The 12241-nt window shown below is 51.6% G+C and overlaps 1 protein-coding gene across 1 annotated transcript in view; it reads left to right on the top strand.

The window, feature by feature from the left end:
* The window catches only part of VAV2 (vav 2 guanine nucleotide exchange factor), a 164275-nt gene that overhangs the window by 29020 nt on the left and 123014 nt on the right, over window positions 1–12241 (top strand). The window lies entirely within an intron of this gene.

Here is a 12241-nt window from a genome sequence, read left to right on the forward strand (position 1 = left end):
ACACACACACACAATCACATGGGCAGAGACGCCCCTCGGTGGGCTCAGACACACACACACAATCGCATGGGCAGAGACGCCCCTTGGTGGGCTCAACCACACACACACAATCACATGGGCAGAGACGCCCCTCCGTGGGCACACTCACACCCACACACATTGGTATGGCCGGGCTGCATTGCGTGAACACGCTCATGGTTTGGGCCTTGCTGACTGCTTGGTGGTGCCCTCACCTCCATCTGCTGACCGCTGATTGCTGTACTGTGAGTGGGAGAGACAGACTCTCAGCTTAGCGCTGACAGGCAGAGGTCAGCAGGGGTGTGGAGAGCTGGTCAGTTCCTGGTACCTGTTCTCTTGGGTCCTACACTACCTCCCAGAAATTCCAGGAGTGGTTGGAGACAGGAAGCAGACATAAACTTTACCCACCCCCCCTTCCAGATGCTCTGGGCTGACAACGGGTCACCCCCTAGGCAGGAGGAGGTGTTGATTTAGAAAACTATGTTTGTGTTGTTGAGAACATACTCCGACAAAACAGTTTCTGCGTGTTCAAGTCAGTGACGTGCATGACGTTCTTTGTGTTGTGTAACACCCCCCCCCCCCCCCCGCCCGCTTTCCGACTTGTTCCTCCCTTGCTGGTGAAGCTCACTCCCTGCTAACTTCCTGTGCGGCCTCCCGAGGGGCTGCCAGACTCTTCTGCAGCGTTGGTGGCATGTTGGACTCGTGTTATGGCCCTTGGCAGTGGTGGTGACGGTCCCTTGTGGACGTCACGTGTCATGTGTGACTGTCACACATGGGAGTCATGGCTGAGGGACCACTTAGCACACTGGTCCCTTTAGCGGCCTTGCTTTGTGAGGCCCCTTGTATGTAGGTGGACTGGCAAACTCTGCCCATCTCCCTGTGTGTGTGTGTGAGCCTTTGGCGGCAGGGGGGCATTACCCTGTGTGTGTGTATGTGAACCCACAGCTGGGGGGGTTGGGCATCGTCCTCTCTGTGTGTGTGTGTGTGTGTGTATGTGAACCCACAGCCGGAGGGCAGGCATCATCCTCTGTGTGTGTGTGTGTGTGTTTGTGTGAGAGCCCACACAGTTGCATGTCCCTGTGTGTTAGCCCATGAGGGGGTCATCTCTTTGTGTGCATGTGTGTGTGCTGGCGGGGAAGGTTTGGCCTCCTGCTCTGGACACTGTTTGGCACCTCAGCTGCCGTTTCCCTGCCGGAAGAGATGTTAGCAGGCTTGAAGACTAATGCCCAACATATCATGAAGGGGGTGCTCTGGGGCCTGTCTGGAATTGGATTGCCCACACGGCATGGTTGAAAGGGAGCTGCTGCTGACCTCAGAGGCTGCTCTCAGGATGGAAGGAGATGGGGCCCTGAAGTGGCCAAGACGAAGCCATTGTCAGTGACCTGACCCCCTGCCGCAGGATCAGGAGCGGGGTCCCAGCAGTAGCTAGTCTGTGTGAGTCCTGGGGAGTCATAAGCCTTCCGAGAACATGGCTGTTTGGAGAAACACTAGGAAAACGATTTACCGTGACACGTGAGCTTTGTGGAAAGCCGCTGGTTTGGTCCTGACCTTGAAGTGCTGATAATGTAGCTGTCTTTATCCCTCGGCTCACGCCGGCCATCAGTGGAGGGTTTCTGGGACACATCTCTATCCAGGTACTGAGAAGGCATTACCCTCTTTCCTTGTAGCAGCTGTGGGATTGGAGGAGTCTTTGTCGGGTCTTTTGACCTTCAGGACCGGACCTGGGACACAGTGTTGTTGTGTGCTTTCATTCTGATTCATAGTGACCTGGTATAGTTTCTGAGAAGCGGCTGGTGGGTTTGAACCACTGACCTTACGGTTAGCACCCCAGGACCCCATACAGTAGGTGGCTGTTAAATGTCTGATGAATATGCACTAAGGAGTTCTGGTGACAAAGTGGTTTAAAGAACTTGGCTGATAACCAGAAGCTCAGCAGTTCGAACCTACCGGCTACTCCCCTGAAGAACAGTGTGGCGGTCTGCTTTTGTAAAGATGGGTTGTGGCGTGGTGCCATTGAGTTGCTTCCGACCCTGTGCACAGCAGAACAAAACGCGGCCTGGGAGCTGCGCTGTGCTCACATTGTCATGATGTTTGAGCCCATTACTGCAGCTACTGTGTTCATCCAACTCACTGAGGGGCTTCCTCTTTTTGATGACCCTCCACGTTTTCAAGCACGATCTCCTTCTCCAAGAACTGGCCCTTCCTGACAACACGTCCAAAGCACGTGATACGAGCTCCCACCGTCCTCACTTCTAAGAAGCAAGCACTCTGACTACTTCTTGAAAGACACGTTTGTTTGTTCTGGTATTTTCAGTGCTCTTCTCCAACATCATAACTCACATGCATTGATTCTTGTACGATTGTTCTTATTCATTGTCCACTATATGTTGTTGTTGTTAAGTGCCATCGAGTCGGGTCCGACCCATAGCGACCCTGTACAGGGTTTCCGAGGGTGTAAATCTTTACGGGAGTAGAAAGCCTCATCTTTCTCCCGCGGAGCGGCTGGTAGTTTCGAACCGCTGACCCTAAGGTTTGCAGCCCGATTCGTAACCACTACGCTACCTGAGGTGACTGAAAATACTATGGTTTGGGTATTGGATATATTGCTGGCGTGACTCTCAGCATCATACAACATGCAAGTCACCACTTACAGACAACCAATGGAACAGGCATAACTTTGATATGTACCAGGAAGTCAGAGTGTTCGTGTGACTTGCTTTATTGTGATCTTTGCTTGATTGTGCTGGTCTGGAGCCAAACCCACAATATTTTGAGGTCTGCTTGTATAACAATGAAATGGCATCCGTTCTTATGTATCTAGGGGATGGCTGGTGTGTTTGAGCGGCAACTGCGTCTCCCTCATTCATGCTGACCCTCTATTTTACTAACGATGGTTACTCCAAAGTAAGCAAGACCACGTCTCACAGTCCTCGCTTCTAAAGAGCATCCAGGTCCGCTTCTTCTAAGATTCATTTGATTGAAACCACACACCATAGTTACAAGTGCTCCGGTGTGCTCGGGAGAGGGGGTTAAGCGCTTCACATGCTGAGTCATTACAAAGATTCCCAGTTTACAGATGAGGAGACCGAGATTCTGAGTGTTTCCATGACCTGCTCAAGGTCCCTGGCGAGGCCACAATGGAGCTGAATGCTATTGGTAAGTGTTGTCAACTCGGTTTTGACTCACAGTGACCCTGTATAGGTTTTCTGAGATTGTCAATCTTTGATTGGCCCGTGGGCTCGAACCACTCACCTTATGATTGTGACAGCCCAGAGCTCATCCTGTGGTGCCACCATGCTCCTTTACAGATGGATGAGATAGAAATTGATGGAGGACCCCCTTTCTGTTGCTCTGGGGGACGAAGCTGGAAGGTAGGGTTGCACTGCACACTTTGGGGGTCAGGTCCCCCCAGCAGCAATAGGCGGGCAGGGTCTGACTCTGTCTTCACTCTGCCTGGCCTCCTGCCCCATCTAGGGAGAGGCTGACCTTGGGGAGGCCCGGGTGGACAAAGGAAAGCCCATCTTCATGCCTGTGTCTCTGCCCACAGCAGGAAGAGCTGCGTGAGGTGGCCCACACAAAGAGGGGAGCTCCTCCCGCATACCTCCCTCCTGCTCACCCGCTGAAGCATTTGCAGCCGGCAAACACGCCCAGAGCAGGGAGTACTCCTGTTAAATTTCCCAGACATAATAGCATCCCTGACACTCCTCAAAGAGCTCCCACCGAGCTGCCAGCCTCAGCCTGGAGTGGTGGATGAACTGGACCGGCTCCGGCATCCTTCCATGGGCTTAGGGCCGGAGACCGGTGTCCTGGATGTGCCCTACAAATGGAATCGTATTGTATTTGTCCTTTGGTGCCTGGCTTATTCCACTTAGAATGAGGCTGTTGAGGGTCACCCAGTGAAGGCCCCCAAAGCTCAGGCTGTGGGGGCAGAAGTTCCTGCCAGGTTCTACACCCCAAGAGCCTCAAGTTTCCCCATTGTGAACCAAATGATGGATGAGCCTGGCCCTCTGGAGCTGAGGGGGCCTCCAACAGACAGATCGAGGTATGTGGGGTTCAGGGATCATGACCAGACCTCCAGTTCCACCTGCTTGTGTGTGCCACCCAGGTAGCTGCCCTCCCTGAGCCGGCCCCTGAGGCCTCGTAAGTCAGTGCCTTTGGGAAAGCCGGACACTCAAGGGGGGCCACCTGAGACTGTCAGAGGAGGAGGTGTCCTCATCCACTCGCTGCTGCGTTTTCTAGCTGGCCACTCTCCAAGGTATTGGGGAGTAAGCCAGGCTCAGCTGCTGTCTCATGGAGCGTTTGGCCAGTGTGTCACCCCAAGACCTTCTGTTGATGAACCCCATGCTCCCCTCTCTATTTGAAAGATCCTTTCCAGCAAGCTGTGTCTATGAAATAGGAACAGAGCCATTTTAAATGAGCATAAATAAAACAAGGACTTAATTCATTTCTCCATTTTTTATTGATCAAAGACATCCTCAGCTGTCAGTCAGAGCATCTGATTGGGGACTCAGTGTCGTGCCCCGGGGGATAATGCCGCTCCGTGCCAGGGCAGAGCCACCGCTGGCATCTGTCACCGTTCAGCTCAGCAATAATGCTACCGGGTGTCTGTCACCGAGTGGCGGATGTTTGTGGAACCATTGAGGACGGACGGCATGTGGAGGTGTCGGAGCTCCTCACTCCACAGATTTCTATGAGGCGGAGGTTAGACTGGCTTCCTCTCTCTAACCTCGATCCCAATTCTGATACCAGCTGTCTCGTCCACAGCATTCTACATCTGGGCTGGGTTTGATGATTCTTTGCACAGAAACCACATGTAGTGCTTGGGATTCTGGGTTATTTATGAGGGAAGTAACAGGTTACAATTCAGGATCAGAAACAACTCAGGATCTGGATCAGGTGGAATACTTCTCATCCTCTGCCTTGCTTGAGAAAGTTTACAAAGGCTCTTCAGGTCTACCAGCAAGTGCCCAGAGGAGCTCAGCTCTCCCTGTCCAGGGACAGGAAGCCCACTGTGCTGTCTCCTGCTGGGCTCCTGGTTCTGCTGCCTCTGCTGTTGCCATTTCTCTGCCGCTGCTTCTTGCTGTCCCTCGCTGCCTTCCATGCTACAGTTCATCTCCTGGGTCTAGGAGGTTTGTAGTTCAGGGACCTCGGGTCCAAAGGACATGCTCTACTCCTGTTTCTTCTTGGCAGTAGTGGCTCCCCCTTGCCTCTAGGATGGCTCTTTTAAGTCTAGCAGGGTAACAAGCTGACCAATCCCTTTGTAGGGCTCCATACACCTTATTTGCCTGGCCCCCAGCCTCATAAAAATGCTGTCTGCACCTTATTTGCATTATTAGCAAACTATCCAATCCCCTTGGCGTGCCACAAGCACCTCATTTGCATGCCAGGCCAGGACTCCCCTCATCTGCATAGTCCTACACAATTATTTGATGGGAGTTGCAAGACCTGGTGTGGATGCTGTGGGTTAATGCGCCAGACTGCAGAGTCGGTTTGAACCACATAGTCTGCGGTTGAAGCTCACCAGCTGCTCCTAGGAAGCGCTATACAGGGCCTCTATGGGTCAGATCCGATTTGACGGTGCAAGACCATGGCTCCTCCTCTGCTGTTTGGTTGATTTGGATTCATAGTGATCCTGTAACAGGGCACAGAACAGCTGTCCCATTACGTTTCTGAGACTGTAAATCTTTACAGCAGTAGACTGCCTCATATTTCTCCCACGAAGCGGCTGGTGGGTTTGAACTGTTGAGCTTTTGGTTAGCGGCCCCACACTTAACCCACTGTGCCACCAGGGCTCCTAGACCATGGTCTGAAGGACCATGCCAAGTGATTCACTGTACTACAGAGTCTTTGTTGCAGAACATGAAATTTGGGTAGAGGGATCCTTGTCTCTCTTGGAAAGATCCAGAGAATTAAAAAAAATTTGTGATGTTGTATTTAAACCATTTAACTGTAGCGGTTCACTGGTGGTATGTGGTACCGTCACACACAGCTATCACCACAGTCTTGTTGTTGTTAAGTGCTGTCGAGTTGGTCACCAACCCATAGTGACCTTGTATAGGGTTTCCGAGGAATGGCTGGTGCGCTTGAACCGCCAACCTTGCAGGTCAAACCAACTTTGCAGTCCAGTGTATTATTAACCCACAGTGCCACACCAGGATCACCAAAGGACATGACATCAGCAGGGACCTGTGCCTGGAGAAGGACATCATGCTTGGTCAACTAGATGGTTGGTGAAAGAGGAAGACCCCCAATGAGATGGATTGAAACAGTGACAGCAGCAATAGGCCAAGCGGAAGGACAGTTGGGAGGATGGCCCAAGACTGGGCAGTGTTTCGTTCTGTTGTGTCTAAGATTGTGATACATCGGAACCAACTCGACGGCCCCTAACAACCAAGGAAGCTGTTAGCTGTATAAGGTTTCTGAGGAGCAGCTGGTGCGCTTGAACCGCCAACCTTGCAGTTCAAATGGCTTTGCAGTCTGATGCATTAACCCACAGCGCCACACCAGGACTGCATACCAGTTAACAGGCATGTCTTAATTCTTGTCCCCCACCCCCAGTTCTGCAACGCGCAGTTGAGATTTACCATCCATCTCGGGATTTACTTTCTGGTATTTCGTGTATGGTGGCGTCTTTTCGTATGTATCCTTTGTATCTGACTCCTCCCACTTGGAATGATGCTGTTGGTGTCCTACACTGAAGTATATTTGAGGACTTTCTTTCTCTTCACGGCTGAGTAATAGACCATTTGTGTGGATGGACCACATTTTCTGTATCCATTCATCTGTCTGTGTGGTGGGGTGTGCTTCCTACCCCCACTCCAGGGTAGGAGTCTGGGGGAGATGGCAAATGAGCCTTCAGGGAACACCAGCCAGAGAGAGCTATGCATGGGGTGATGGGGATCTGGGGAGCCCATCTCACCTTTCCATGTGACCCTACCCTCAGTGAAGCTTCTCCTGGGAGCTGCAGACACAACCCCTCGGCAGGGCGGGGAGCAGACAAGGAGGCAAGGCTCCAAGGGTGTCCTTTCTCTTGCCCCCTGGGAGGACAGCCAGGTGAGGTGGGAGCGCCTCCCTAGTCTGGCTTCAGGCCAGTGTTGTGTAACCTGATTTCGTGTGTGGGTCTCAACACAGACCCCAGGAAGCACCATCTGCCCATGACACCGCCCTGCCTGAGCACTCGGGGACTTGCTGGTCATTCCAGTGTAGGGCTGTGCTCTTGGGTCTGTGTCCTCTTACCCCACCCTCGTCTGGGGCGCTGAGGATGGAGGGAGCTGAGGGGGGAGTTGGCAACTCTGGAAGCCTGCCCCACACTAATCCAATTCCAGTCTGATTATGTCTGAGGCGCACGAGAGGGAGGCTGACCTTTCCGGACACAGTGGCTCCGCATCCACCTCCATGGGCAGAGGACTGTGGGGGACACTGGAAGGTGCAGTCTCAGGTCTGGTGACCAGGAGGTGGGGTACCCATGCCTCTGGGGTGTGCTCTCAGCTAACGCGGGGCCGGCTGCCCTTGGCCTGGGAGCCAAGTTTGATGGCAGATCCTCGGGGACCTGTTTAGACTTGCCCCTGAGAAGTAGCTTTCACCTGCAGGGTGGAGACGGCCCGTAGTAGAGGGCTGACAAGGCCAGTCCCAGAATAGCATGTGTCCTTTGAAGCCACTTATAGGGTGGCACTCGGAGAGGTCAGGACCCACCTACTCCACTGTGACGTCATCGTAACCAATATCATCCCAGACCAGGCCACATTCAGGAATGGGGCTTCGGATGCCACCGTATCATTTTGGGGACACTCATGGGTCCCTAGAGATCAGTCTGATCCTCTCATGGGGCTTTTGCCATTGTGCAGGGGTGGTGGGTTCAAACCCAGGCCCGGCTGCTTTTAAATGGGTCTTAAGTCCTCCCTGACTCTCTGGCTTCAGTTTCCTTGTAGAAAAGATGAATGGAAACCGAAGGTGAGGAATGGAGGTGTACACAGCCCCAGGCTCCACACTAAGTGTTCTGCGGATGGTGCTGGGCAGCAGTGGCATCTTCCAGAGGCCTGGCCTTGCTGTCTCAGGCTTGGCCTGGTCCTTCCTCTCGCTCAGTTTTCTGTGTGGGTCGGTTCAGCCCCAGGTGGGTGTGCCTGCCCCGAGCTGGAAGAGGCTTTGCCCACTGTCATTATGGTTAGGGCCTGTCATTAACTCTAAAATGGGACACTGAGGAGGAGCGAGAATAGCTGAACTGGGCTGGGTGAGTGTGCCCGGCCCTGCGGGGGTGGGGCGGGCAGAGCCCAGGGCTCCTGACGTGGTTGGGGCCTGAACCCTTCGCGTAGACACAAGTGGGCTGTGGGACCATGCATCTTGGAAGTGCCACTGTGTCTCTGGGCCCCACGGAGGGTCCAGCGTGAGCTCTTGTGTTCCTGACCCCCAGTGCCATGCCCTTCACTCTGGGCTCGTTGGCCCTGTAGCGGGCACTGTGGAGGAACATCGGATGAGCTCAGAGACACAGGGGTACTTGATGGCATCTTGTACCCCACAACCTGTCTGATAGAAGGAAGGCCCTCAGGGCATCTGGGTGTCTGATCAGGAGCCTGGGAGGAAGCGAGTGGCCACGGATCAGAGTGGCCACAAACTGCTTTTGGTACAAATGGTCTGACTGGAACCCAGAGACCCGCAGGCTGAGGAGGGAGCACATGTTGGTGTTGGTCCTGGATCTGACAGGAGACGCAAGGGGACTGCTCAGCTGTGAAGGAGGATGAGGGTGGTCCCCGGGAGCCGGTTGGGAATGACTTCCACAACGCCTGGTGATTGAGAAGAACCCAGGGCAGATACGCTGTGGGGTGCGTGTTAAGAAATGAGGGAATGAGAACATATGCAAAGGAGGCTTCAGAAAGTTCATGGAGAAATGAAATGGAAAGATGCTAGATGTTTTCCTCTAACTTTTTGAAGCCCCCTTGTACTGGTAACTGCTTAGTTTTGCCAACAGAAGCATAGAAGGATGAACGAGACCAAATGAGGTTGATGCCCAGGGTGGGAGGGGAGGGCAGGGGGGCATGCATTTGGGGAGCTGTAAATGTTTTACATGGAAAAAACAGACTCAGAAAGGAAATTCAGCAAAAAAACCGAAAAAACCCCAAATCTACCAAACCCACTGCCATGAAGTCGATTCTGAGTCCATAGCCACCCCAGTGAGGGTTTCTGCGACTGTAAGTCTGTGTGGGAGCAGAAAGCCTCATCTGTCTTCCTAGGAGCAGCTGCGGTCCAATGATTATCTTAGAGGCTCCCAGGTCTCTTTAAATTCAGCGAGGGTGGGGGAAATGCTAACATGGAACACCGGTCACTCTTCAAAGAGGTCACAAATGTCCAATTTACGTACAACTTGTAGTAGGAACCAGCCCCTGCAAAGCCTATTATATTTAAAAATTCCAGGTAGCTACAGCGGTTCTTAAGAACATTGCTGCTTTTGTGACGTACTTCAAAACATTGTGATTACTGTATTATTATGTTGACGACGTTTCTTTGATGTTTTTGATGGAGAGAAACACGCTGTGTGCTATGTATACCAAGGCAAACATTTGATTGACTGACCTTAGATCTGAACCGTTCCTAACGATTCCAATTTACATACAAATCCAGCTTAAAGAGATTTCAGAACAAGCTCGTTTGTAATCCGAGGCCTGCCTGTATGAATGGAAACAAATAAACCAGCTGTATTCAAATGAATCACATCATCACACTGAAGGGGGATGGAAAATGAATTCGTGTAGCTTTGGATACACTATTTTGATTATATACCCTCAGACAAAAGTTAACAAGGATTGTACACCAAGATTGCGTTCTATTTCTGTGTTTTGTTTGTTCTCAGGAGTTGTTGTTGTTAAGTGCCGTCGAGTTGGTTCCGACCCATAGCGACCCTGTACAGGGTTTCCGAGGGGGTAAATCTTTACGGGAGTAGAAAGCCTCATCTTTCTCCCGCGGAGCAGCTGGTAGTTTCGAACCGCTGACCTTAAGGTTTGCAGCCTGATTCGTAACCACTACGCTACCAGAGCTGGGATAGTAATTCTGAGACTACTTTTGGTATATACTGGAATTGAACAAAGAACCAGAATTATTGAGGGTGGTGGGGAGCCTGTGTTTCTCACTGGCTGGGAAAGAAACTGAATATCTGGATAGGGGAGAGATGAGAGTGAAGGAAGCTGGGATTTGAGGGGACTGAGAGACAGTTACAGACCCAGATCTAAGGAATAAGGAACCGTGCTGAAACAGTGAAGCACTCAGCTGCCCTCTGCAATGTCGGTGGTTTAAACCCACTCAGCAGGAGAAAAGATCGGGAGCTGTTTCCACAATGACGGCAATCTAGAAAACAGCTGGAGCAGTTCTGCCCTGGGTGGTCACCGAGCTGTAAAAGATGTAACAATGATGGTGACCACACGTGTCTATCCTTCATCAGCTCGAAGGGCCTAGAAACAATGGCTGGTCATCGCCAACGAATGTACCCAGCACCAGGGCTTGGCGTCTACACACCATGCAACCATGCAGTGATATGGAAGGAAGGAGGGCTTCTCGGAGAAATAGCAGATTCCTGGACTAGGGAGGAAAAGTATAACATGAACCTGGAACATTGCGTGCCTTAAAGTAAGGGATGTTCAGAGAACAGTGGGAACATGGGAGCCCCCTTCAGCCAAATCGAGGACTTCAGCACTAAATATGTGACCATCGCCTCCTACTTTATAACTCATATAAATCAGTAACAGGCCCGAGCACTTGAAAGGAGTTGTTTCATTTGTGACCAGTGACCATCCTGTCTAAGAGGTGGGGGCTCTGTGGGCTACAGGTGGGCACATCGAGGTCACGTCCAGTTTGGCGTGTCAGGTGTCAGGTGTCCTGCCTGCAGCATGGTTTGTGCTGACCCTGCTCTTGGGTTCTGGTTCTGGTCTGACTGTCCTCTGGATCTGTTGCTCCATCTAGGTTTCTGGGGGGCAGGGGCAAGCTCTAGAAACCCAGCAATCGGGCCCTGAGTGACGGGTATTGATGAAGACACAGCTGAAATCTTGGGGTATTCTCCAGGTGTGTGTGTGGCATGTGTGCATAGACGACGTGTGTACAGACTGTGTGTAGATGATGTGTGTGTAAACTACATGTATGTGCAGGCTATGTAAGTGTAGACTATAAGCATTTAGATTACGCGTGTAGACTACATATACAAGTAGACTGTGAATCTGTACCACATGTGTATAGACTACCTGCATGCAAATGACAGTCATGTAGATGCGGTATAGATCACACATGTGCTATACCTGTGTAGACTCCATGTGTAGACTGGACTACATGTGCATGTAGGCTGTGTGAATATGGATAATGTGTCTAGATGACATGCATGTAGATGACATGTTGTGCAGACTCTGTGTGGACTCCATGTACTTGCAGACGATGGGTGTGTAGACTATCTACATGTAACCTCAGCCATGTAGATGGTGTGTGAGCAGATTGTGTGCATGGATGACATGTGTAGACTAAGTGTGTGTAGACGCCCATGTATGTCAGCTGCTCCTCAGTGCCAACACTGGCTGGAGCGCTGCGCTGACATCAGTTTGTGTAATTAACTAACAGGGTGCAGGCTAGGTTAGGAAATGGGGCCTCAGGCGTGGACCTGAATAGTAGAGCTGGCAGACAGGATTTGAACCTTACTCAGAGGCAGCTAACTCTAAGACCTGCACTCTGGTCTCCCTGCCACTCCCAGATGTTTGTTTCTTTCTTTCCTTCTCTCTTCCCTCCTTTCCTTCCTTTCTCTCTCTGTGTCTTTCTTTCTTCCCATTCTCCCTCCCTTTCTTTCTTTATTCTTCTCCCTTAAACTCTGTTTACTTTGTTGTTGAGAACGCGCACAGCAAAGCGCAGCAATCTGACCGTTGTTCCTGCATGTGCACTTCAGTGACATGGTTGCATACCTGGAGTTGTGTGGCCATGCTCAGCCCTTTTCTGAGCTGTCCTCCCATAAACAGCAAATCATTGCTCTCCAAGTTTTCCATCTACTCTTTCAAGTCTCTCTTGTCAGTTTAACTCTATCCTACTTCTTTATCATGTTTCTTTCTCAGCTGTTTCCGCGTGAGGGCTGGGCCGAGGGCCATCTTGTCGTCCTTTCCCCACGTCCCCTGGCTGCATCACCGAGCCCAGTGGAGCTGGGGCATACCTGGTAGAATCACACAGGAAGTAGATGAATCAAACACTGGTTTGGGGCTTCTGACCTTGG

The sequence above is a fragment of the Chrysochloris asiatica genome, unplaced genomic scaffold, assembly GCF_000296735.1.
Source record: "Chrysochloris asiatica unplaced genomic scaffold, ChrAsi1.0 scaffold00056, whole genome shotgun sequence".
NCBI classification, from domain to species: domain Eukaryota; kingdom Metazoa; phylum Chordata; class Mammalia; order Afrosoricida; family Chrysochloridae; genus Chrysochloris; species Chrysochloris asiatica.